Source organism: Gekko japonicus, unplaced genomic scaffold (assembly GCF_001447785.1).
Source record: "Gekko japonicus isolate JY-2015 unplaced genomic scaffold, Gekko_japonicus_V1.1 scaffold257, whole genome shotgun sequence".
In the NCBI taxonomy this organism is placed as follows: domain Eukaryota; kingdom Metazoa; phylum Chordata; class Lepidosauria; order Squamata; family Gekkonidae; genus Gekko; species Gekko japonicus.
The window spans coordinates 451,818-475,951 of record NW_015171509.1 but is presented as its reverse complement, the minus strand read 5'-3'; positions in this window follow the sequence as shown (position 1 = coordinate 475,951).

Genomic DNA, 24,134 nt, shown 5'->3' with positions numbered 1-24,134 from the left:
AAAGGGGCCCTTTGGATCTCTCCAGAGGCGTCACTTACCATTAGCAGCCGAAAGGGGTCAATCGTCGGGGCACTCTCGGTTTCTTTGACGGCGGCATCTGTTTACTTTGCAGATCGCAACGGAGCGACTCAGCCCCTGGGACTGATTCACCCATAACCTTACAAACGGTGAGACCCGGGATTTGGCCGGGCTCTGAGTCACGCTAGGGAGGCTATCTGAGTAACTGGCTTCTTAGCTTCCTGCAAACAAACAATCGAGAGGAACAGTCAGCTGTTGCTCTTGGAAGAACCTTCTCGGGGGAAACTAGCACATCTCCCTACACTGTCTCTAATGGTATATTTTTCATGACCCCTTTAGCCCTGTTTCGTTAAATAAAGAAGTCTTGGAGACTGATCCTATGCCGTTTTTTCCACAGGGCTTTCTCTGGCCTTTCTTTAAAGGGAAGTGGCTCTTTTTCACCATCTCCCTGGTTTCCAGATTTTCTTCTAAAACAATGGGACTCATTCTGCAGCCTGTGTAGAGCCACATTCACAATTACCATCAGCCACTACTGTATACTTTGTGCATCACCCCTCCAAATATACATATACATTAATGTAAGGTATAACTATCACTACTTTAATTACTGGACTACCTCTGTGCATGCAGGATTCTCCACCACATCTGAAGCTCAGCTAGCGTTATTAGGCTTCCCTTCTTAGGCCGAATCTACATATGCATTTTAGAATCAGCTTGGTGCCGCTGGTATCCCATGTGGTTTAGAACTGCTGCGCCTCTGCTTTCAAGTTAGCATTAGGGGAGCTGTCCACTTTGTCCTACAATATACGTCTATCAATTGCATGTCAAAATTAAATAAAGTGATATATTCTGATGCAGAGAACACATCTGCTACCCCCAGGCTGTCATTCCACTCCGTGGTCTCTCATTCTAGTCACAGACCACTACTACTATACCCAGGGCCTGTCATTCCAGTTCCAGAACATTCCTACTACCCCCAGGGGCTGACATTCCACTCTGTGGTCTCTCATCCCAGTCCCTGAACACTCCGGCTACACCAAGGGGTAGTCATTGCACACTGGGGCCTGTCATTCCAGTCCCAGAATACTGCTGATACCCCAGTGGCTGTCATTCCACTCTGGAGCCTGTCATTCCAGTCCCAGACCACTCCTACTGCATCCGGGGGCTGTCATTCCACTCTGGGGCCTGTCATTCCAGTTCTAGAACATGTACAATTTAACACAAGTCTCCCTCCCTTACCAGTTTCCATTAATAAATCATAGTTACCTTAAACAAGGCGCTAAGAGCCTATGATCAAGTTTCTAGCTCCCCAGCGAGGCAGTCTTCTTTCCCTCTCCTGCATTCCACACTTTCTCGTTTCTGCATCTAGAACAGTGGTGGCGAACCTATGGCACGCGTGCCAGAGGCAGCACTCAGAGCCCTCTCTGTGGGCACGCGTGCCATCGCCCCAGCCAGGCCCAGACAGTCATTAAAGTGTGGAATTCTCTGCCAAAGTAAATGAAAGCATTTGGGATTGCTTTCCTTACTTTGTTTGGATCATCTTATGTTAATGTATGAGTTGTTGTTTTTTCTAAACTAAAACCTCAGTATTCAGGTTAAATTGCCGTGTTGGCACTTTGCCATAAATAAGTGGGTTTTGGATTGCAGTTTGGGCACTCGGTCTCTAAAAGGTTTGCCATCACTTATCTAGAGGCTCTACCCATTCCTGGCTCATTCCATTTCTAGCTAGGGGTTACACTAGTAGTCAGCAGGAGTGCAGGGCCTACTAAGAATCTGCAGAACCAGGCCTGGCCTAGAGCTCTAAAAACAGCTTAGTTAAGCATTGTTACTTCTTATCCCAATGGCTAAGTTACTGTTAATAAAGAGGCCTTCAGCCAAGCGGAACTGATGTTAGTTGTTTGCTCCACTACACAAAAGCTGCAATAGCCTTGACGTATTGTAAGTATTTCTTCTCCTCTTTAATTCCAGGTCGGGTGCTTGCCTCTCCAGCTCTGTGGTATAGCTGTTCTTGCAACTCAAAGAATGTATACTCTTCAGCCCTGGGTTGGAAAATACCTGGAGACTTTGGGGGTGGATCCAGGAGAGGGCGGAGTTTGGGGAGGGGAGGGGCCTCAGCATGGTACAATGCCATAGAGCCCACCCTTCAAAGCAGCCAGTTTCTCCAGGGAGCTGATCTCTGTCAGCTGGAGATCAGTTGTAAAAGCGGGAGATCTCCAGGCCCCACCTGGAGCCTGGCAACCTGAAAATAGCATGAACGGCTAAAAATTGGCACATACATTTTTTAAAAATATCTGCTCTTTCATATTTTCTGGGCTGGGGTTATCAGAAGGTAATGTACTTCAAATGCCTTTTCATTTCAGTTTGTTTTTGTTTTTAGTTTGTTGCTATTTTAAAAGATTTAATGTATCTGTTATTTAGTAAAATGTCAGGTCTTCCCCTAACTTCCCAACATTGTTCCCCCCCCCCCGAAGATCTGTCTTTTTCAATGCCGTTTTGTAATACTGTATTTGCCTTTATCCTTAAATTGGCCATAGTTATACATTCCAATGGAACTGAGTAAGCATGTTTTGAAACTATGTCAACTACAGTGGTTCCACAGAGGTTCCATCTAATATATACTCAAACTACAGGTGACTACAGCAGACTGCATCTTTAAAATTTTGATTTTATTGTTAACAAGAGGTGGGAAAGGGGACAAAAATAGAAAAAATGCAAGAACACTCATTACAAAGTTTTAAAAAACACCGAAGGGAAGAAACCATTTATAACTGTACCATTCCATGACATTATAAACAAAGCCCATCTTCCCAAAATAGGAAAAAGAAGAGTTGGTTTTTATACCCTGCTTTGCTACATCCTAAGGAGTATCAATTATCGATGCAACAAACATTAAGCAATTAAGCAAACTCCAGAGGACAACGGAATACAGGAGGGCCTGGCGTGATGTGGTCCATGGGGTTGCAAAGAGTCAGACTCGACTGTGCGACTGAACAACAACAACAAGGAGTATCAAAGTGGCTTACAATCTCCTTCCCTTCCTCTCCCCACAACAGGCACCTTGTGAGGTAGGTGGGGCTGAGAGAGTTCTGAGAGAACTGTTGACTGGCCCAAGGTCACCCCGCAGGCTTCATGTGGAGGAGTGGGGAATCCAACCTGGCTCTCCATATTAGAGTCTGCTACTCTTAACCTCTACATTGTGATGATTCTGGTTTCCATAAACTTATCAGTCCTAAAAACATCTTTTTCTTTGATATGTCATTTTAAACATGACAATGATGTTCTTATGACCCGTTCATTAATATTTGAGGCTACAAAGGAATTCCAACAAGACATTGCAGGATGTCTTAGAGCAGTTAACAAGCTCATGATAAGCTCTCTATCTGAGGCAGGTAAACAATATTTAATATAACATAACAAGTGGGGACCTGCAATACTTGTGGAGGGAGAGGAATCCTGAAACTTGCAAGGGGGGGGGAAGTCCTCTCCCCATCACTGGTGATTCCTCTTATGGTTCAGTGGAGGGGCGGATCCTGGCATCGGTCATGATGTAACGATATGAGCTTATGTTTGTATTTCTGTATAGTGGTGATGCTGCTTATGTGTGTCTCTAGCATGAATACCTATGCATTGTGTATTCAGGGATTGCTGTATGTTGTGTGTTGCTTTGTTCTGCATCTCATGCTTGCCTAGAAATAGGCTGGCCTGGGCCTGCCGTTGCACATACGGACCATGTGCGTCCCTGGAATGTATCCCATGACTCTTTGGGATGGAGAAGACACCGCGCCATTGCACCCACTTGGAGAGCTGTGGAAAATCCCCAGCGATCCCCGGCATTCCTGGAATGGAAAGAGCAAGTGACCCTACTCCCTTAATCTGGTTTGGAGATCTAAAGACAATAGCGTTTATGGCTTTGGAGCAGGAACCAGATCTGCAAATCAAGAGGTGTCCATGGGAACGGAAGATTCACACCTTGCCAAAAGGCACCTTTGATGTAGGAGTAGGATCTGCATATTGCCACCACCCCTTAGGAGAGCGTCATCCCCTTCGTCATCCCCTCGTCACCCCCTCTTCATCCAGTAGTGATAGTTTAGAGGACGGGTTTGATAGTTTATGGCTGGATAGCACATGCCCCAAAAAGAGTTTATTTAAGGAGAAACTCTCCTTTGTCTCTCTGGTTAACCCACCCTTCCCATAGCAGTGCACTAAGGTGCTACAAGTGACTCTACTACTTAAGTTCTCCGGAGTCGCGACCCAGAGAGCTCACACGTGGTTTGGCTGGTCCTACCTGTGTGCCTTGGAGTTCACAAGCTGCTGCTTTCGGCTGCCCAGCGTTCCAAGGAGGGGAGTTCTTCCTCAGCTGGACCTCAGATGAGTATAGCCGTGCCCCATTGTGTCTTCCCCATTTTGATGCTTTTGTTATTTTCTATGCTGTAATTGTTCTGATGTACTATTGTAACTAAGGAGCTTGTATGAATTTGTGTGATTCCGATTTTGTATGCCTGATGAAAAACCTTTAGTAAAGACAACATTTATTTAAGGACTAGCGTGTTGTCTCACTTCCTGGGATATAGCGAGCGTCTCATTCGCCATCCGACCTCTGTATAGACTGGTATAGAACTTACGCACAGCCACAAACACCCAATTTTCCTTGGTAGATAACTTGGATTGGGTCTCCAGGAATTTCCTGGAGAAGTTGGCATAACATGAACCTGGCATCCTCCTCCTCTGCCACTGGGCCCAGCTCAGCTCCCAAGCTGCTGCGCCACCAACACCAGGCTGAGCATGGCTCCTGGGCTGCTGTGCTTCCACCACCCGGCTCAGCATGGCTCCCAGGCTGCCAACACTTGGTGCAGCATGGCTCCTGGCCTGCCACTCCACCACCAGGCTGAGTGTTGCTCTGCATTGCTGGAGGTAGGTGTGTTCTCTGCACTTGCACAGAGAATGGTGTTTGTGTTTTTTTAATTTGGGGGGTAATTTAACCCCCCACTGTTTTTTTTTAAAAGTCATAGAATCATAGAGTTGGAAGGGGCCATATAGACCATCTAGTCCAACCCACTGCCCAATGCAGGACCATGCTAAAGCATCTCTGACAAATATTCATCCAGCCTTTGCTTGAAAGCTGTCAGTGAAGGGGAACTAACCACCTCCTGATTCCACCTTTGAACCACTCTGACCGTGAAAAGGTCAGATTTTTCTGCAAACCTAGGGGTTTCCCCAAGTTTGTAGAATTTTTTTTAGTGTCCATGTGGCCCCAATACACAGATTTAAATATCTGGAGATGGGGGGCCATATGTCACTAATAGTATATAGACAAGTGGGAGGCCCATGAGACTTCCAGGGGGAGAATCCAATCTCTCTCCTCCCCATTGCAACTCCAGGCCCCACCACCCACCTCAACGACAGTACGTGGGACCTGCTCCAAGTCCAGATCAACTCCCAGCATCCTCCATCAATGCAGCTGGCCCCAGAGGCTCTCCTGGAGTCCTCTGCCACGCAGCCGGGCCCGGAGTGGTTCCCCAAGTGCTCTGCCATGGCAGCCTGGCAGGGAGTGGCTCCCAGAGTGCTCTGTCGGCAGGGTCAGGCAGCAGCCTCTCCCTGTGTTTGCTGCCATGGCTGGACTTGCAGCCTCTTCCTGTGTTTGCTGCTACTGCATGTGGAGCCTCTCCTGATGTCCTCCCCAGTGTCTGCCAGACCCATAGCTGCTCCTGCCGACCTCTGCCATGTCTGCTGGGCTTGGAGTTGAAACTTATGGTGGCCACTGTGCGTATGCACAGACATGTTTTTTAAAAAAAAATTGGGGGGAATTTAAATCCCCAGTGTATTTTTTAAAAAAGTTTCAGATTTTTCTGCAAACCTGGGGACTATAACAAGTTTGCAGAAAAATACATTTAGCCTCCATATGGCCCTGATCCACAGATTTAGCTATTCGCAGATGAGGGCCACCTTCAGCTATTAGGATATAACAGGGCTCTAGTCGGGGGGGAGCTCTCAGGTACGGAGCTCCGGAAGAGAACCTCTAGGGGGCGGGGCGGTCACGTGGTGAAGCCCCGCCCCCTTCTTTACCCCGCCCTCTGCTTCGATCCTCATTCCGTTTGGGAATGAGGATGAAGCAGGAGGGTAAGTAGCCGGGCCTTCTGACACACTTCCGGTGATGTCAGGGGGTGTGGCCTTCTGTCACTTCCGGTGATGTCAGGGGGCGTGGCATATGCAAATAAGTTATGCTAATGAGTTATGCTAATGAGCTCCGGCAGCTCTTTTTCTACAACAAGACCCCTGGGATATAAGGTAAAGCAACCACAGGATCAGCTGCCATGTTAATTACAAAATGTACAAAGATTTGGTGCCCAAAAGGTTCTACTTTAGAACAACCACAAAGAATGTGTAATAAATTTCCCTGACTTGAGTGACAATTCTGACCTAAGTCCTGGGATCCAGGGTATATCCAAGATAATCTATAGGGTGCCAGATACCAGCAGCGTGCATCTTTAAACCTGGGTCTGCCCTATTCACAAGTGGAGACTGGCATGCAGTTTTAAGGGAAATGAGAGCTGTGAATGCTTGACCCTCACCCAGCCACTTCAGGGTCTTTTCTGTGGAAGCCGAAAGTGAGCTCCTCCTGAAGGGGAGGGGCCATGAATAGGGGGAGGTTCAGCACCTTCAGTGTGTGAAAAAAGGGGCAGACTCCCACCCCCAAAGTGTTCCCCCACTCCATTCTTCAAATGGAAAAAAAAATGGAAACTTTGAAGAGCGCTGCAAACAAAACAAAACCAAAAAGCCTTCTCCTCTGGAATATTTTCCCATTTGGAATGAGTGAAATGCTTTTAAAACAGCATCTTGTTCTCCCAAAAGGTATAGTATGAATAATTTCATGTAAGACAATCTATGACATTAGGGAGTATCTCCTATGTATACTAAGAACTTATGCATCACTCAAATCCAAGATACATTTCTGTATCAAAGAGGATATGATCTTCTTCATAAGAGCAACTGACAGGACCTTCTTTGCTTGTGGATTGCTGCTTGATTTCTTTTGGTGACTCTGATTTAGTTTGGTAGCAGTTTTACAAGCCAGTACTCTGATTTAGCTGTCCTCTTGAGCTTCCAACCTATGGCTAACCTTTCCATCTTTCTCCTTAATCGGTACTTGGATGGGTTACATGTGGTTGAGCAATAAGGTACATTTTTGCCCATCTCTAAAGAGTGCACGTCTTGTTTTCAATGTGTGTGTGTGGTGTATAATTATGCGTATGGAGTATCACTGCCTTGTCGTGGCGAGGGGGCTTGCGCGATTCGATGAAGCTGTGGGCTATGCCGTGAAGGGCTACCCAAGACAGACAGGCCACAGCAGAGAACTCAGACCAAGAGTGATCCCCCTGGAGAAGGAAATGGCAACCCACTCCAGTATCTTTGCCAAGAAAACCCCATGGACAGTAACAAAAGGCTAAAAGATATGACGCCGGAAGATGAGCCCCTCAGGTCGGAAGGTGTCCAATATGCTACTGAGGAAGAGCAGAGGGCAAGTACAAGTAACCCCAGAAAGAGTGAAGCGGCTGGGCCAAAGCCGAAAGGACGCTCAGTTGTGGATGTGTCTGATGGTGAAAGGAAAGTCCAATGCTGCAAAGAACAATACTACATAGGAACCTGGAATGTAAGATCTATGAATCAAGGTAAGCTTGACGTGGTCAAAAATGAGATGGCAAGACTGAACATCGATATCCTAGGAATCAGTGAACTAAAGTGGACAGGAATGGGCGAATTTAACTCAGAAGACCATTATATCTACTACTGTGGCCAGGAATCTCGTAGAAAAAATGGTGTGGCCTTTATAGTCAACAAGAGAGTGCAAAAGGCAGTACTGGGATACAATCTCAAAAATGACAGAATGATTTCTGTCCGATTCCAAGGCAAACCATTCAACATCACAGTAATCCAAGTCTATGCCCCAACCACTGATGCAGAAGAGGCTGAAGTGGACCGGTTCTATGAAGACCTACAACACCTCCTAGAACTAACACCAAAAAATGATGTCCTCATCATCATAGGGGACTGGAATGCTAAAGTAGGAAGTCAAAAGGTAACTGGAATAACAGACAAGTTTGGCCTTGGAAAGCAAAATGAAGCAGGGCAAAGGTTAACAGAGTTTTGTCAAGAGAACACACTGGTCATAGCGAACACCCTTTTCCAACAACCTAAGAGGCGACTCTACACATGGACATCACCAGATGGGCAACACCGAAATCAGATTGACTATATAATTTGCAGTCAAAGATGGAGAAGCTCTATCCAGTCAGTAAAAACAAGACCTGGAGCTGACTGTGGTTCAGATCATGAGCTACTCATTGCAAAATTCAGACTTAAACTGAAGAAAATTGGGAAAACCACGAGGCCATTCAGGTTTGACCTAGATCGCATCCCTGATGAATATACAGTAGAGGTGAAGAATAGATTCAAGGGTCTGGATTTGATAGATAGAGTGCCTGAAGAACTATGGACAGAGGTTCGTGACATTGTACAGGAAGCAGCAATCACCACCATCCCAAAGAAAAAGAAATGTAAGAAAGCAAAGTGGCTTTCTGATGAGGCTTTACAAATAGCAGAGGAAAGAAGGAAAGCGAAAGGCAAAGGCGAAAAGGAAAGATTTACCCAACTGAACGCAGATTTCCAGAGAACAGCAAGGAGAGATAAGGAGGCCTTCCTGAATGAACAGTGCAAAGTAATAGAAGAAAACAATAGAATGGGAAGGACTAGAGATCTCTTCAAGAAAATTGGAGAAATCAAGGGAGCGTTCCATGCAAAGCTGGCCATGATAAAGGACAAAAACGGTAGGGACCTAACAGAAGCAGAAGAGATTAGGAAAAGATGGCAAGAATACACAGAAGAACTATACAAGAAAGACCTCGATGTCCTTGACAACCACGACGGTATAATAACTGACCTCGAGCCAGACATCCTGGAAGGTGAAGTTAAATGGGCCTTAGAAAGCATTACTAACAACAAAGCTAGTGGAGGTGATGGTATTCCAGCTGAGCTATTCAAAGTCTTAGAAGATGATGCTGTTAAAGTGCTGCACTCAATTTGCCAGCAAATTTGGAAAACGCAACAGTGGCCACAGGATTGGAAAAGGTCAGTATACATTCCAATCCCAAAGAAGGGCAATGCCAAGGAATGCTCAAACTATCGCACAATTGCACTCATATCACACGCTAGCAAGGTCATGCTCAAGATCCTACAAGCTAGGCTTCAACAGTACGTGGATAGAGAACTGCCAGAAGTACAAGCTGGGTTTCGAAGAGGTAGAGGAACGAGAGATCAAATTGCCAACATTCGCTGGATTATGGAGAAAGCAAGAGAGTACCAGAAAAACATCTACTTCTGCTTCATTGACTATGCTAAAGCTTTTGACTGTGTGGATCACAACAAACTATGGCAGGTTCTTAAAGAGATGGGAGTACCAGACCACCTCACATGTCTCTTGAGAAACCTGTATAAGGGCCAAGAAGCAACAGTCAGAACCGGATATGGAACAACTGATTCGTTTAGCTTAGGAAAAGGAGTACGACAAGGATATATATTGTCACCTTGCTTATTATGGCTTTTCCAGCTAACACCATTGCTTTAAATAAGTCCTGTCCTCCTTTTCCAATGCCTTGGTTACCTAAATTGCTGCTTAACATCAGTTTCAGATCTATCTTCGGCCTTGAAAATAAAACTTCTTAAACATTTTATTTCAATAGTATTTACCTCCTCATGGCTTGGAGATTATATGCAGAAATACTCAAGATAATAGTTGCTGGTCATGTTCCCAAATCCAATCTTTTGGCATTATTTAGTTCAACTTATCAGTGAAATTTTAGAGGATAACATTCCTTTAAACAGGATAAGTTGGACTCCCTGTTAAATATTGATATACTTTCAAAAAGGAGTTAGAGACTCCTCTAATTAATTCATACATGACACAAATTGATATATTAAAGTGATATATTAAAGTTTTCTTCAGGTCCTTACAACTTAAACGGGGGCCAGAGGGATTCTTTAGAAGGGGTGACATACGGGCCAGGGGAGGGCTCTTATCTGGCCCATGAGCAACTGGCAAGACCATAAGAACAGCCAGCATTGGATCAGGCCAATGGCCCATCCAAGTTTAACACTCTGTCACACAGTGGCCAAAAATACCAGGCGCCATCAGGAGGTCCACCAGTGGGGCCAGGACACTAGAAGCCTTCCCACTGTTGCCCCCCCCCCAAGCACCAAGAATACAGAGCATCACTTGCGCCAGACTGAGAGTTCCTATCTATATCTTGTGGCTAATAGCCACCGATGGACCTCTGCTCCATATATTCATCCAATTCCCTCTTGAAGCCATCCATGCTTGTAGCCGCTGCCACCTCTTGTGGCAGTGAATTCCATGTGTCAATCACTCTTTGGGTGAAGAAGTACTTCCTTTTATCAGTTCTAACCTGTCTGCTCAGTAATTTCAATGAGTGCCCACAAGTTCTTGTCTTGTGAGAAAGGGAGAAAAGTACTTCTTTCTCTACCTGCTCTGTCCCATGCATAAACTTATAAACCTCGATCATGTCACCCCTCAGTCGTCATTTCTCCAAGCTAAAGAACCCCAAGCGCTTTAACCTTTCTTCATAGGGGAAGTGTTCCAACCTTTTTATCATTCTAGTTGCCCTTTTCTGCACTTTCCCCAATGCTATAATATCCTTTTGAGGTGTGGTGACCAGAATTGCACACAGTATTCCAAATGCGGTTGCACCATCGATTTATACAGGGGCATTATGATACAGGCTGATTTGTTTTCAATTCCCTTCCTAATAATAATAGTGTTGGCCTTTTTTATTGCAGTTACACACTGTCTCGACCTTTTCAGTAAATTATCTACTACAACTCCAGGATCTCTCTCTTGGTCAGTCTCCGCCAGTTCGGACCCCATCAACGTGTATTTATAGTTAGGATTTTTGGCCCCAGTGTGCATCGCTTTGCACTTGGCCACATTGAACCCCATGTGCCACATTGATACCCACTTGCCCATCCTCAACAGATCCCTTTGGAGTGCCTCACAATCCTGTCTGGTTCTCATCACTCTGAACAATTTTGTGTCATCTGCAAATTTAACCACTTCACTGCTTACTGCCAACTCCAAATCATTAATGAACAAGATAAAAATAATCAAACTCAGTACTGAGCCCTGCGTTACCCCACTGCTTACCACCCTCCACTGTGAAGATTGCCCATTTATATTCACTCTATGTTTCCTATTAATTAGCCAGTTTTAGATCCACAAGAGGACTTGTCCTTTTATCCCGTGACTATTGAGCTTACTTAGGAGCCTTTGATGAGGAATTTTATCAAAAGATTTCTGGAAGTCAAGGTAGACAACATCTATTGGGTCCCCCTTGTCCACATGTTTGTTCACTCCCTCAAAGAACACTAACAGGTTAGTGAGACAAGATCTTCCATTACAGAACCCATGCTGAGTCTACCTCAATAGTTTTTGTTCATTAATGTGCCTACTAATTCAGCTTCTCAGCCATTTCCCTATTGTCCTTCAGTAATTCTTTTACCCCCTGGTCATCCAAGGGCCCCACTGCCTCCCTGGCTGGTTTCCTACTCCTAATGTATTTGAAGAAAGTTTTATTATTGGTCTTTATGTATTTTGCAATATGTTCCTCATATTCCCTTTTTGTCTGCCTAATCAGACTTGCATTTTTTTTTGCCACAGCCTGTGTTCCCTTTTATCAAGCCTTCTACCACTTAAAGGAATCCTTCTTACCTTTTATAGCTTCCATTTCTTTGTTTGTTAATCATGCATGCCTTTTTCTGTACATATTTCTGCCTTTCCTAACCTGCGGTATATATTTTATCTGAGCTTCCAGCACTGTAGTTTTAAATAGTCTCCAAGCTTCTCCAATGGTTTTGACCCTTTTTACTTTTCCGTTCCGTTTCCTGTTCACATGTCCCCTCATTTCAGAGAAGTTATCCCTTTTAAAGTTAAAAGTGGTTGTGTCGGTCTTTTTGGGCAACTCTCTATTCATTCAGATGTTGAACTCAATAACATTATGGTCACTGTTCCCAAGCAGTGCAATTGCTTTTACATCTCTCACCAGGTCTTGGGTGGTACTTGGAATCAAATCCAGGATCGCCTTGCCAATGGGCTCTTTTTATAGCAGGAACTCCTTTGCATATTAGGCGACACACCCCTAATGTAGCCAATCCTCCAATAGCTTACAGAGCTCTTCTTACAGAGGCTACTGTAAGCTCTTGGAGGATTGGCTACATTAGGAGTGTGTCACCTAATATGCAAAGGAGTTCCTGCTACAAAAAGAGCCAAGGGAGGGAAGACCGGAGGGTGCTGAGGGTGGGGTGAGCAGGTGCACACGGTGAGGTGTATGTGGTTGAAGCTGTTAAGAAATAGAAAGGAAATTGCTAGGGGGCAGGACTATGAGGTTGAGTAAAAGTGTGGAGGGAATGGCAGCAAAGGCAGAGAAAGAGGAGGCATGGTGTTTTTTCCCTCCTACCTCCTCGGACTACAGCTCAGTGAGGATTGGCAAAGCTACTTCATGGAAGGACAGAGCCGAGCAGCTGGCACTGCCACTGCCACACTAAATGGTGACTGTGAGGGGGTGGCGAGAGCAGGTGTGCGGAGTGGTGATTTTCCAACAAAGGGATGGGATCAGCAGGGGACAAGGGAGGAAGAAAACTGTAGTGTATCCAGCCTTGACATGGCCGGGCATGTCCGGACTTGCCCCCGAAATCCAAACCGGAGCTGCAGGCATTCCTTGGGCTATTGAACTTTTACCACCAAAGGTCATTTCGGGGGGGATCGCGGGGGATCGCAGTTCCCCCGGGTGAGGTACGGGGGGCGGATGTCAGGGGGTGTGGCCTTATGACACACTTCCAGTGATGTCAGGGGGTGTGGCATATGCTAATGAGTTATGCTAATGAGTCCCCCTAGCTCTTTTTCTACGTAATGACCCCTGTTTACCACTCCTTTTTGCCCCTCAAAGCTGCAGTTGCAGAGCCGCTCCACCGCCTCCTGGACAAGTCGGCACTGTGGGTCTGGGGCTCGCCGCAAGCCGCGGCATTCCAAGCAGTTAAGGACTTGCTAGTGTCGAACTCGGTCCTGGCGCACTTAAACAAGGCTCTCCCCGTGGTGCTGGCTTGCGACACTTCGCCGTATGGGGTCGGGGCGGTTCTGGGCCATCGGCTGCCAGACGGACGCGAGGTCCTGGTTGCCTACTAGTTGCGGACCTTGTCGGCTACTGAGTGCAACTAGGTGCAAATAGATAAAGAGGCCTTGGCCATTGTAGCAGGGGTGAAAAAATTTCACCACTACCTGTATGGATGCCCGTTCACGGTTCTCACGGACCACAAGCTGCTATTGGGTCTCCTAGCCCCCGATTGCCAAACTCCCCAGATGGTCTCGCCCCGGGTGCTGCGCTGGTCCATTTTCCTGGCAGGGTATTCCTACACCCTGGTCCACCGCCCGGGAAAGGCGATGGGTCATGCCGACGCCCTGAGCCGCCTTCCGCTACCCGCCTGCGACCCAGACCCGGCTCCCGCACTCCAGGTAGCGATGCTGGAGTCCCTTCCGGAGCAGCCCATCCACGTTACAGAGGTGGCCCGCTGCACCTCCAAGGACAAACCTCTCTGTCGGGCCTTGGACTGGGGTGAGGGGGTGGCCAGTGACTAGAGGGGACCCCGAATTGGCACCCTTCGCTTCCCGGAAGGACGAACTGTCAGCCCACAGGGGCTGCATACTGTGGGGAAGCCGGGTGGTCATTCCCAAGCCCCTAAGGGAATGGGTTCTCACCGCCCAATCAGAGGGCTAGGTCCCAGATTGTGAGGCCAATAGGTCTCTCAGTCACTGTAAATAGCCTATCGGGACGTGGGGTGTGTGTTGTGGTGGTGGGTTCTGAGGGAATATAAGCCGGCCTGTGAGCCGGCCAAAGTGTCTTGTTCCTGACAAAGCAGGGTGTGTCCAGAAGAGATTTTGCCGGGGGGGGGGGGTGTTATGGAATGCCCCTACCTCTTGAGGCTCACCTGGATCCTGCTTTTCTCTCTTTTAGGCCTAAAAGAGAGAAAAGCAGGATCCAGGTGAGCCTCAAGAGGTAGGGGCATTCCATAACACCCCCCCCCCCCGGCAAACTCTGCTCTGGTCACCACCTGCCTTACCTTTGCAGGCAGGGGCACAAAGAGCAGAGCCTGAGAAGAGGATCTCAACTCGTTATGGGAGGAAGTGTGGCTGGCTGGCATTATCATCCAAAGCTGACAAAAGGCTTTGGCACAGCGGAGACTTGAGCCTCCAGCTGTAGGCAGGTTCCAGTAGCACCTCTAAGTTAGTTCCTTCAGGGGGAGTGCAAACCTTTCCAGGACAAGCTGACTCCTCAGTACTCAAGTGGCTTTGCTGTTGACCATCTCCGTCTTCTCTGGACTAGCTTCAAATTATTGTCCCTCCTCTATTCCATTACAATCTCCAGGTACCTGTTAAGAACTTCCACGGACCCTGTTAGCTCAGCTGTTAAAGAGAAATAGAGCTCGATGTCATCTGCACACTGGTAACACCTCACTCCAAATCTCTGGATGATCTCTCTCAGTGGTTTCATGAAGATGATAAATAGTCCTGTGGACAAGATAGATCTCTGCAGGACCCATAGCATAAGGGCCACAGGGCTGAGCAGCAGTTTCCTAGCAGAACTTTCTGGAATCGGTCAGGCAAGTAAAAGTGTAACCACCGAAGCATGGTACCCCCAACCAGCCTAGCCAAACTCTCCAGAAGGGTACCTTGGTTGATAGTACTGCAAGCTGACTGGAGGTCCAAGAGACTCAACAGGGATGCACTTCCCCTATCACTTACCTGGCAGAGATTATCAGTCAAATTCATAGCTTTCAGTGGAAGATAGACTTTTCTTTGTGAGAGATGCTACTAATATGATGTAGTGCTTAGAGCATCAGACTAGGACCCAGGTTCAAATCTCTATTCTACCATGGAGGCTTGCTGGGTGACCTTGGGCCAGTCAAATGCTTTCAGCATAGCCTAACTCACAGGGTTGTTGTGAGGATTAAATGGAGAAGGGGTAAATGTTGTAAGCCCTTTGGGTCCTTGGGGATAAAAGTAAGGTATAAATGAAGTAAAGAACTAAATATAAAGGGGTGTGTCTAGGTGGGGTAGACAGGTCTGGCTGAAATGACTGAACTACCTGTGTGACAGATATGACTAATCCCTGTCACAGTGAGTCAGGAGGTGAGTAGATGGTCATAAAATCATAGAATCACAGAGTTGGAAGGGGCTGAACAGGCCATCTAGTCAAACTCCCTGCTCAATGCGGGATCAGTCTTAACCATGCATTTGATTAGGTTTCCAGATAAGTCTGTGTTGTGAGGGAGAGTCTTGAGAGGTATTGGGGGGGAGCTGTGTTACTGTGACAGAGAGTAATAGTAAGACTGAACCATGTGACATTCTGGGAGAAATGGAGGTCTTTATCTTTGCAAATCTAATATGAGTCCTTTATTGTAAGGAACTCTATTCTAGACAGGATAGAGTAGAGATAGGATTCTAATCTAGTCTAACTAACTAGGATGGATAGAGATGCAAGAAGCATGTCCTGCTCTCATGGTGCCAAGATGGAGAAGGCTGGCACAGTGTGGAGAGAAGGTGTCAGACTGGAAGGAAGGTTCCCTGAGAGTAGCAATCTACACATCAAAGGGATAGTATCAGAGAAGGGAAGGATGATCCTGGCCTGTCTATCTCTTTGACTCTCATAAAGTCCCCCTCTGAAGTCTGAGACTAAGAGATAGTACAAAATCCCTCACTTCCAACATTCTTAAGAAATAAAAAAGTCAACATTTTATAAACATCTGCCTTTTCCCCTGAGTGGGATTTAACACTCATCTTGCAAACTCCAGTTATTAATCATGGCCCAAAATTCGATAACTCTTGAAGGGGTACAGAAAACCCCCACTGAATAGGATGGATCAGAATTAGTGCTGCTACCTGCCCGGGGTGAGGTTGGGGAATGTCCTGCTCCTTCAATGGAGACTTTATGGGATGTTATTAACCAGGTGATGTTAATGCTGGAGTAAGCAACTCAGCATGCCAGGACATTGGGTAGCACTACATCACTCTAAATGTGTACAGGTGTTATCTCTTTGAATGGGATGCCTCTGTCTGTCTTAACCTGGGAACCGCCCTCTGACCCTCCTCTCTCTCACTTTGGCCTCTCACTGCACTTCTGTGGAGACACACGTCTCTGCAGGTCTCTTCTGTAGATACAAAGACTTGATATTCCTGCACACATGATACCAGATTAGCTGGCCATTTGTGATAGGGAAAGTACTCCTTAGATTAGGCTTCTTAGGCTTCTCTCTCTTCTTTTGACTGCAACCTGAATGTGAACTGGATCTACTTGTATAAATGTAAGTTTACGGTTTTTTGGATTTTTTTTTTTTTTTTTTGCAATATACTTCTTGGGAGATTTATTTACTACACTCAGTATCATGCTTCCATGACTGGACAAACTCTTCTATATTAACCAAATATCCCAATAGTTAATACCTCCAAGCTATGAAAATCTTTAGCTGCCAGTTTCCATACACTGAGCTCTTGTTACAAGGACAGAACATCTCCCTCCTGGCCTGTTGGCAAACCTAGACCGATTTCACACTAGCCTTTGTCCCAGCTCGCTCCTCCTTTCCCTCCGCTTCTTCTGGTCAATTTCACACCATTTGACCCACAGCTTCCTCCGTTTTGCTCTGGCACATCTCAATCCTTGATTTCCAAGACGTGGAGAAAAAGTGGGAGGGGGAAGGGGTTTGGGCTGGCTCACTCACAAGGCGAACTAGGCATTCGCCTAGAGAGCACCGGCCTTTAGGGGCACCAAAAGCCCCCCCTGCCAAAAGCCCTCTCCCTAACTGGGTGACCGCTGACCGCCGCTGCCACCGGAGGAGGCCGCCCAAGCCTGAGGTGGTGGCAAGGCGGGGCCGTTGGGGGCCTCATGGAAAAAACTGCCTGCCCGCCTTCAGGGCTTGGAGGCGGTGCCAGATGGACAGTGCCTCGTGGCTGCCAACTCCCTCCCTCCATCCCCCCCTGCGAGCAGAGTGGCCGTTGGCCCCACCCAAGGCATGGCTGCTGTGCTCTTGGGTGGAAGGCCTGCGGCGGGTCTGTGGGCAGGTGAGCAGGTGAGTGGCGATGGAGTCGGCGGTGGCGACGCTGAGTGGGCTGGTGTGGGCGGCGGCTCTCCAGGCCGGAGGAGGAGTGGGCGCTGGAGTTGCTGAGCTATGGGCTGGCGGGCTGCATGGTGGTGGTGGTGCTGGGGCGCATCTTCCGCATACCCTACGGGTGCTACTCGTCGGCACTGCTGGGCGACTCGGGGCTGGCCCGCCTGGCCTGGGTGGTGCAGGAGGCGCCCTCCTTCCTGCTGCCACCACTCCTTGTCCTCCGCAGCAACGGTGCCCAGCTCCACCGCTGGCCCAACCGCATCCTGCTGGCCCTCTTCCTCGCCCACTATGCCTACAGGTGTGCCTGCCCCGCCAAGATTATTTATGTTTTATTATTGTTTACATGTCATCAGTGTAGCTCTCTCTCTCTCAGACACAAAACATTTCCATCTAATACTCGCCTGAGGCGAGGAGACCCTGGCCAGCCTGACTCTACTCTGCAGGGAGCCCTCCCTCACCAGCCCCCGGGGGGCTCTCCCCTGAGCACTCTGCATTTGCAAGGTGCTTGGGCACGGGAGCTACTGGCATTTCTGAGCTACTGCATTTCAGGGGGGCGGCGCATGGGGGGAGGGGGGCACATGGGGGTGCACCAGAAGGGATCCTCGCCTAGGGTGCAAAATAAGCTGGGGCCAGCCCTGGGTTTAAGAGGGCAAAGACAGGGGAGTGGGAGGAGGGAGGATGCAGGAAGCCACCGGAAACCTTGCTAAGGAAATAAAACTCTGGGAGCTGATTAAAAACAGCCACGTGCTAAGAGCTCTAATGCGAAATCAGTTTAAACAGTCTGGCAAAAAATGCCCTGCTGGTAAACAGAGGTAAGTAACATGTGCAAAATCGGTCCTAGTCAGAGGCATTTGAGACTTTGTTCATGCTCCTCTGAGTCAATAGAGACCCTCCCCCATATTTTATTTTATTGCTCTTATTATGCAGAAGAAAGAGCCCTCTTAATTACACCTATATTAAGGTCACTTAGGGTCCAAGGACAACTAGCAAACCATTCTGAGGAACTTGTGCTGAAATATCTATTGGAGGACAAATCCATTGCAATATCAAGGAATGTTTGCATTTGCATTTGCAAAGCGCAAGCTCCTCCTTAATACTCTTTATGATGTCTCCTCTCTGTAATGTTTTGGTAACCTGGGTTTGCTTTTTTGATCCTGTATGCTGTTTGATGGGTCTTTGACCGTAATAAATAATGATGATGATGATGGTCCTAGTCAGAGTTCTCATGAAAACTAGACTGTTTCTTATTACAACAGTCTTAATCCCCTGTAGCCTGTTCTCAATTCTGTCTTTAATATCAAAACATGGCCCTTTCTTGCATTTGAGACATCCTGGGATCCATAAGCAGACTTCTAACGATGGGGTATCATGTGACTCATCACTACAACAAGAACAGAGCCAGCACAGTAAACAGGATTGCATCCAATCTCCTCCTACTGAGGAATTCCAGACAAAAGGTCAGCCTCTCTGAATATATAACTATCAGATCCCTTATCAAAGACCCCAGTGATTAATCTGTGTGCCCTTTAATTATAAAAACAACCTGATGTATTAGTATTTTGCCAGAAAATGCTTCATATTTCCTGGAAATAGGTTCAAAACCATTCCAGCAAAGTTTGTAAGGTTATTTGGAATTGCATGCCAGGAGCACATGTCACTAGTTACACTGGGATTGCCCCCAAACACAGTCTCTCCAGTTGGAAATCCCCTCTCCATTTCTTTACTTGGAAATACTCCTAAGACCCAGGAAGAGCACCACTTCACATTTGTCCAGTCACAGGACATACCTAGCTCACTCACCTTGCCTGCTACCAGAAATGACAGCTAGAGATCTCCCAGAATTACAACTGATCTCCAGACTAGAGAGATCAGGTCCCCCGAAGAAAAAAAAATGGCTGCTTTGGAGAGTGGACTGTATGGAAGTATACCCCACTGAGGCCCGCCCCCCTCCCCAAGCTCTACCCTGTTCCACAAATTGTGGCTCACGTGTCCCAAGGCCTGATGAAGAAACACATGAGAGAAGTCCAAGTGAGGAAGAAAGCTATAAAGTGTTTACTGAAATAAAGAGAAACAGTGTGAGGCAACAGGGTACCTGCAAACCAAGCTGTTCTCTGCCCACCAGCCAGATGGGTAGAGGATTATATACCCAAGATGACATAGGTGCAGTTTATGATATATGGTAGACCTCATTGGTTACAGGTAGAGGGGCACCATATGAGTCGGTGAGCCTCAATTTGGGGTTATATTACATTCAATTCCAATTGTTTATATGACAAGAAACACAAAGGTCTTCTCTGGCAATTATCAAGGGCTTTTCATATATAGGCAAAGGAAGCATCCTAGATAAGAGGTGTGAATCACTCAATAATCCTGTGCCCCAGTCAGACTCTTTGGAGCCTGTTATCACAACATATACGTATATCTCACCAAAGGATGTAGAGCCCATCTGTTATGTCCACTGACTGCCACTAGGCAACAGCGACATTACCAGAGCTTGGCTCTCAAGAGACAATAGGGACTAGGATCCTGAAACCTCAAGCGGTCACCAACAGGAACCTTGGCGGGAAGTTTAAACCCACCAATGGGACCTGTGGGTGGTCCATGGGGACTGTATATAGTTGGCCATCTGGCCAGTACTTTCCGTTCTGTTGTGTACCAGTAAACTATGTGCTGATAATCATGCTGCTTCCTGATTCTTCAATGCATCGAACCCACTACACAACACCATCTTTCTTCATTGAGGCTGGGCTGTAAAGCCATAAATTCCTTACCAGAGGTAGAGCTGAGATCTAAAGATGCACAAATGGCTCATACTCCCGTTTCTAAATTTCTGCTTAACTACTTCCAAGGCTATTAACCTGTCAGGGCAGCTGCCTCATTCACAGGCACAGATAAAAGAGGGATGTTTATTCATTCAGCTTGCTTTGGTTTGGCCTGTGCAAAAAGGGGAGGCAATCTACTAAACATTAAACCATCTGCCTAATCTAATATACCAAAATCAAACTATTGCTTTTCCTTCAGTTCATACTCTTATTGAAATCAGATTATGGATCAGTCTCCTGGTCCCACAACCCCAGATCTTTTTAAAAATGGATTTTATTGGTTTTTAAACAGAAAAAGAGAAAAAAGAAAAAACAAAGAAACCAAGCTATAACAATTGTGAAAAAGCAGGAAATAATAATTTCCAATTTTCTATGTGACAGAAAAATACACATTTACATGTTACTCTGAAATCACAAGAAGTACATCTCCTTTCCCTGTAAGTTTATTATTTTTTCCTCTTCATCTTCAAAACTACAAATCATCAGTTCATTTTTTTCCATCTCATGCAAGAAGTCTATAAGGGGTTTCCAAATAGCCATAGATTTAGATAATGGGTGATTTCCCACAAGCGCTGCTCCTCGCTCACTCCTGCCTTTTGCCCCATGGTACGTGTCAATTTCACACAAGCTGCTGCGCAACTGCATTTTGCCCTGCAGCTTCGTGAGATTTTCCCGCGTCTACTCAATCCTCAAAAAACAGGATTGAGTAGACGCGGGGAAAATCACACGAAGCTGTGGGGCAAAATGCGGTCACACAGCAGCTTGTGTGAAATTGATACGTACCATCGGGCCAAAGAGAAGAGTGAGAGCGGAGCAGTGCTTGTGGGAAATCATCCAATGTCTTTTCCTTTATCGAAGAAGTAAGTTTGGCCATCTCTGCAAGCTCCATCATCTTCACTAACTATTCCTCTATTGTAGGTAATGTTGAAGTTTTCCATTTTTGAGCATATAACAGTCTTACTGGCATTGTCATATACAGTTCCATGAGTATTTTCTAATCGTTTATCCATTAGTCCAAGCAAAACAGCTTCTGGCTTCATTTGTTTTAAGCCCCTTTGACCACAAATTTTCCCATTGCTCAATTAGTATATTATGTCCAAAGGTTTTTGACCATTTTATCATAAATTCATTCACCTGTTCTTCTTCTGTCTCCAATTTCAGCAAAAGTTTATACATTTCAGCAATAACATGTTCATCATTCATACATAATTGTTTTGAATACAGTCATAGGTTGATCAAAGCCATAGAACCTTTTTATCAACTTTAAACCTTTCTAGTAATTGTGCACAGAAAAACCACTGACAACTATATCCTTGTGTTATTCAATCCTCTCTTGCTTTAATTTCACAATCCCCTTGTGGGAAATCTAATATATTCCAATATGTTAACCACTTTTGTTTAGCTACCATTTCCTCTCTAAAAAAGGCTTCTTGTGTTAACATCCATAGAGGTGTTTTTGGACACAACCTAGGCTTGTATTTATTCCATATTCTCAAAATGGCATCTCTCCTATATAATAATTCTGTTTTTGAGTGGCAACGTTCCATGCCCTCCCTCATTCATTGGCCCATCAGCCGCCACTCAAGAGTACTCATGTGCCATTAGCCAAGTGCTGGGTCTGCTCCTCTTCCCTGCCGACTCCCCCTTCAGCCACTGTGCCATCAGAATTACTGGCAAATGGCTTTCTCTCTTGACGAAGACACTTCTCCTGCTTGCCTCCTGTGTGGAACTAACTCTTCCCTCAGTGGCTGTTGGCAGGTGTAACGAAATGGCAGTTACCTGTGTTTGTAAGATGGCTGCTGTCTGTGGTTGGTTGTTTAAAATGTTCCCCCATAAGGTTTAATTGAGCTGTAGTTCCAGAGAGGGATTTGCAGGGGTATCACTCGCTGGGTTGAATTGGGGTTCCACATCTGCTGGTCTACAGTTCCCAGCTGCCCCAAGGCCAAAAAGTGCAGGAAAACAAGGACTGTCCCAAGGGGCAAGGTGTCATGGGTGCTGAGGAAGGGCCATTGCCAGCTCCAGCCGAACCCACAGCCGGCCCCTCTGAAGCTGCAGAGAGCGGCAATTTACCATCACAGCCTGCACTGGTGTAGTGGTTAAGTGCCTGGACTCTAATCTGGGAGAACCGGGTTTGATTCCCCACTCCTCCACTTACACCTGGCTGGATGACCTTGGGCAAGCCATAACTGGCACAGCTGTTCTTGAAAAAGAGCACTTTCTGTCAAGAGTTCTCTCAGCCCCACCTACCTCACAGGGTGTCTGTTGTGGGGAGGGGAAGGGAAAGGGGTTTGTAAGCCGCTCTGAGACTCCAAGTGAAGGGCGGGGTATAAATCCAATCTCTTCTTCTTCTAGAAATGATAATGCTAGGAAAAGTTGAAGGCAGCAGGAAAAGAAGCCCCAACAAGTCTTGGCTTTCAGTTTGCAAGACTTGAGAATGGCTGTTAACAATAGGATATTTTGGAGAACATTAATTCATTGGGTCTCCATAAGTCGGAAGCGACTTGAAGACACTACACACACACACACACACAACCTACCCCGCAAGGACAACTTACCTGCCAGAGATCCATCTTAATTACAGAACATAACTTTGTATTTCACAAGGAATGGATGGGCAACTATTGTCTAGTGCTGGAAATGACTGCTTATTCTACAAAGCTAAACATCATCTCCTAATATTCAGGCCTGAGATCAATTGTTACTCAGGCTTAAGTAAGCAGAACATGGAAACCCTGGATAGTACAGTATTTGAATGAATGACCAAACTCACAATTAAAACACAGATCCAGCACAACACAGGATGTATTTTTCTACATCTTAGTTTCTATGAAATAACCCAGTGGTTATACTTCTTTCTCAACTGTTTGTTGCTTATCCATCAACACCAGGGCAGAACTAAGATTACATTAAGAGGCTAAAACCTGATGCTAACAAAGACACTAATTGTGTGCTTTTGGAACAATTCTGGATATTACCTTTTGTTGTTGTTGAGTCGCACAGTCGAGTCCGACTCTTTGCGACCCCATGGACCAGATCTCGCCAGGCCCTCTTGTCTTCCGCCATCCTCGGAAGTTTGCTCAATTTCATGTTCGTTGCATCTATGACACTATCTAACCATCTCATTCTTTGCCGTCCCCGTCTTCTTTGACCTTCACTCTTTCCCAGCATTACCTTTTGTGGTATCATCTAAAGATCTGCTTTTGTCTAAGGAACTAACAATAGTTTAGTTCATGCTACCACGAGGCGACAGTGTATTAAAATTTAGTATGTCAAATCTTCATGGTTACTTCTAATTTAAGTTGAATTTCTGCTTAAGGTGATAGCCGTATGAGCAGTACTAGACAGAGATAGATAACTTAAGTTGAAGCTACATGAAATCCTAGCTCTTTGAGCATTATATCTTTTTGTTTTATTGCATTATTTGTTCTATAGCAAATTGGCACTCTTAAATGCTAAGTAACAAAAGGAAATTCTTGAAGCACACCAGTCAACAGGGCTGGTATCTCAGAAGAACTTGTCCAGAACTGAGAATTAATTGATCAGTCTAACTCCAAATTCTGTTTTCTGTCATAGGCTCAGCAGTAGTTTACATCCTGGTAGACTACTCAGCATTCCTTTGCATTTCAAAGTTAGTAGGAACCTGCCTGTTCTGTGTACTTAAATCAGCGACAGACAAATGTGCCATATCGCATTTTTAGACCATGTTGCACACACTATTTTCATCTTATGGAATGTACCTTGGCTACCTGCAATACACACAGCATTCCTGAGTCAGTGAAAAGGGCAAGCTACAAATAAAGTCAATAAAATATTAATTTGCAAAAGTATGCAATGGCTTCCAGGTGATCAGCACGTCATGAGCACAACCACTTGCATGGTATGCCAAAAAGTCCCTTGTATCAGTTTTCAACTCTGTAGAGGTTTGATGGAACAGGTCTCATCACGTCCTCTGTTTTATTTAGCTGGCTAATACTTGCACACATTAGTCTGCTGTAGCAAAGTAAAACTGAAATTAAGTGGCACCTTTGAGTTTACTTCCACGTAAGTTTTGGCTCTTGTATTCTCAGTTCCAAC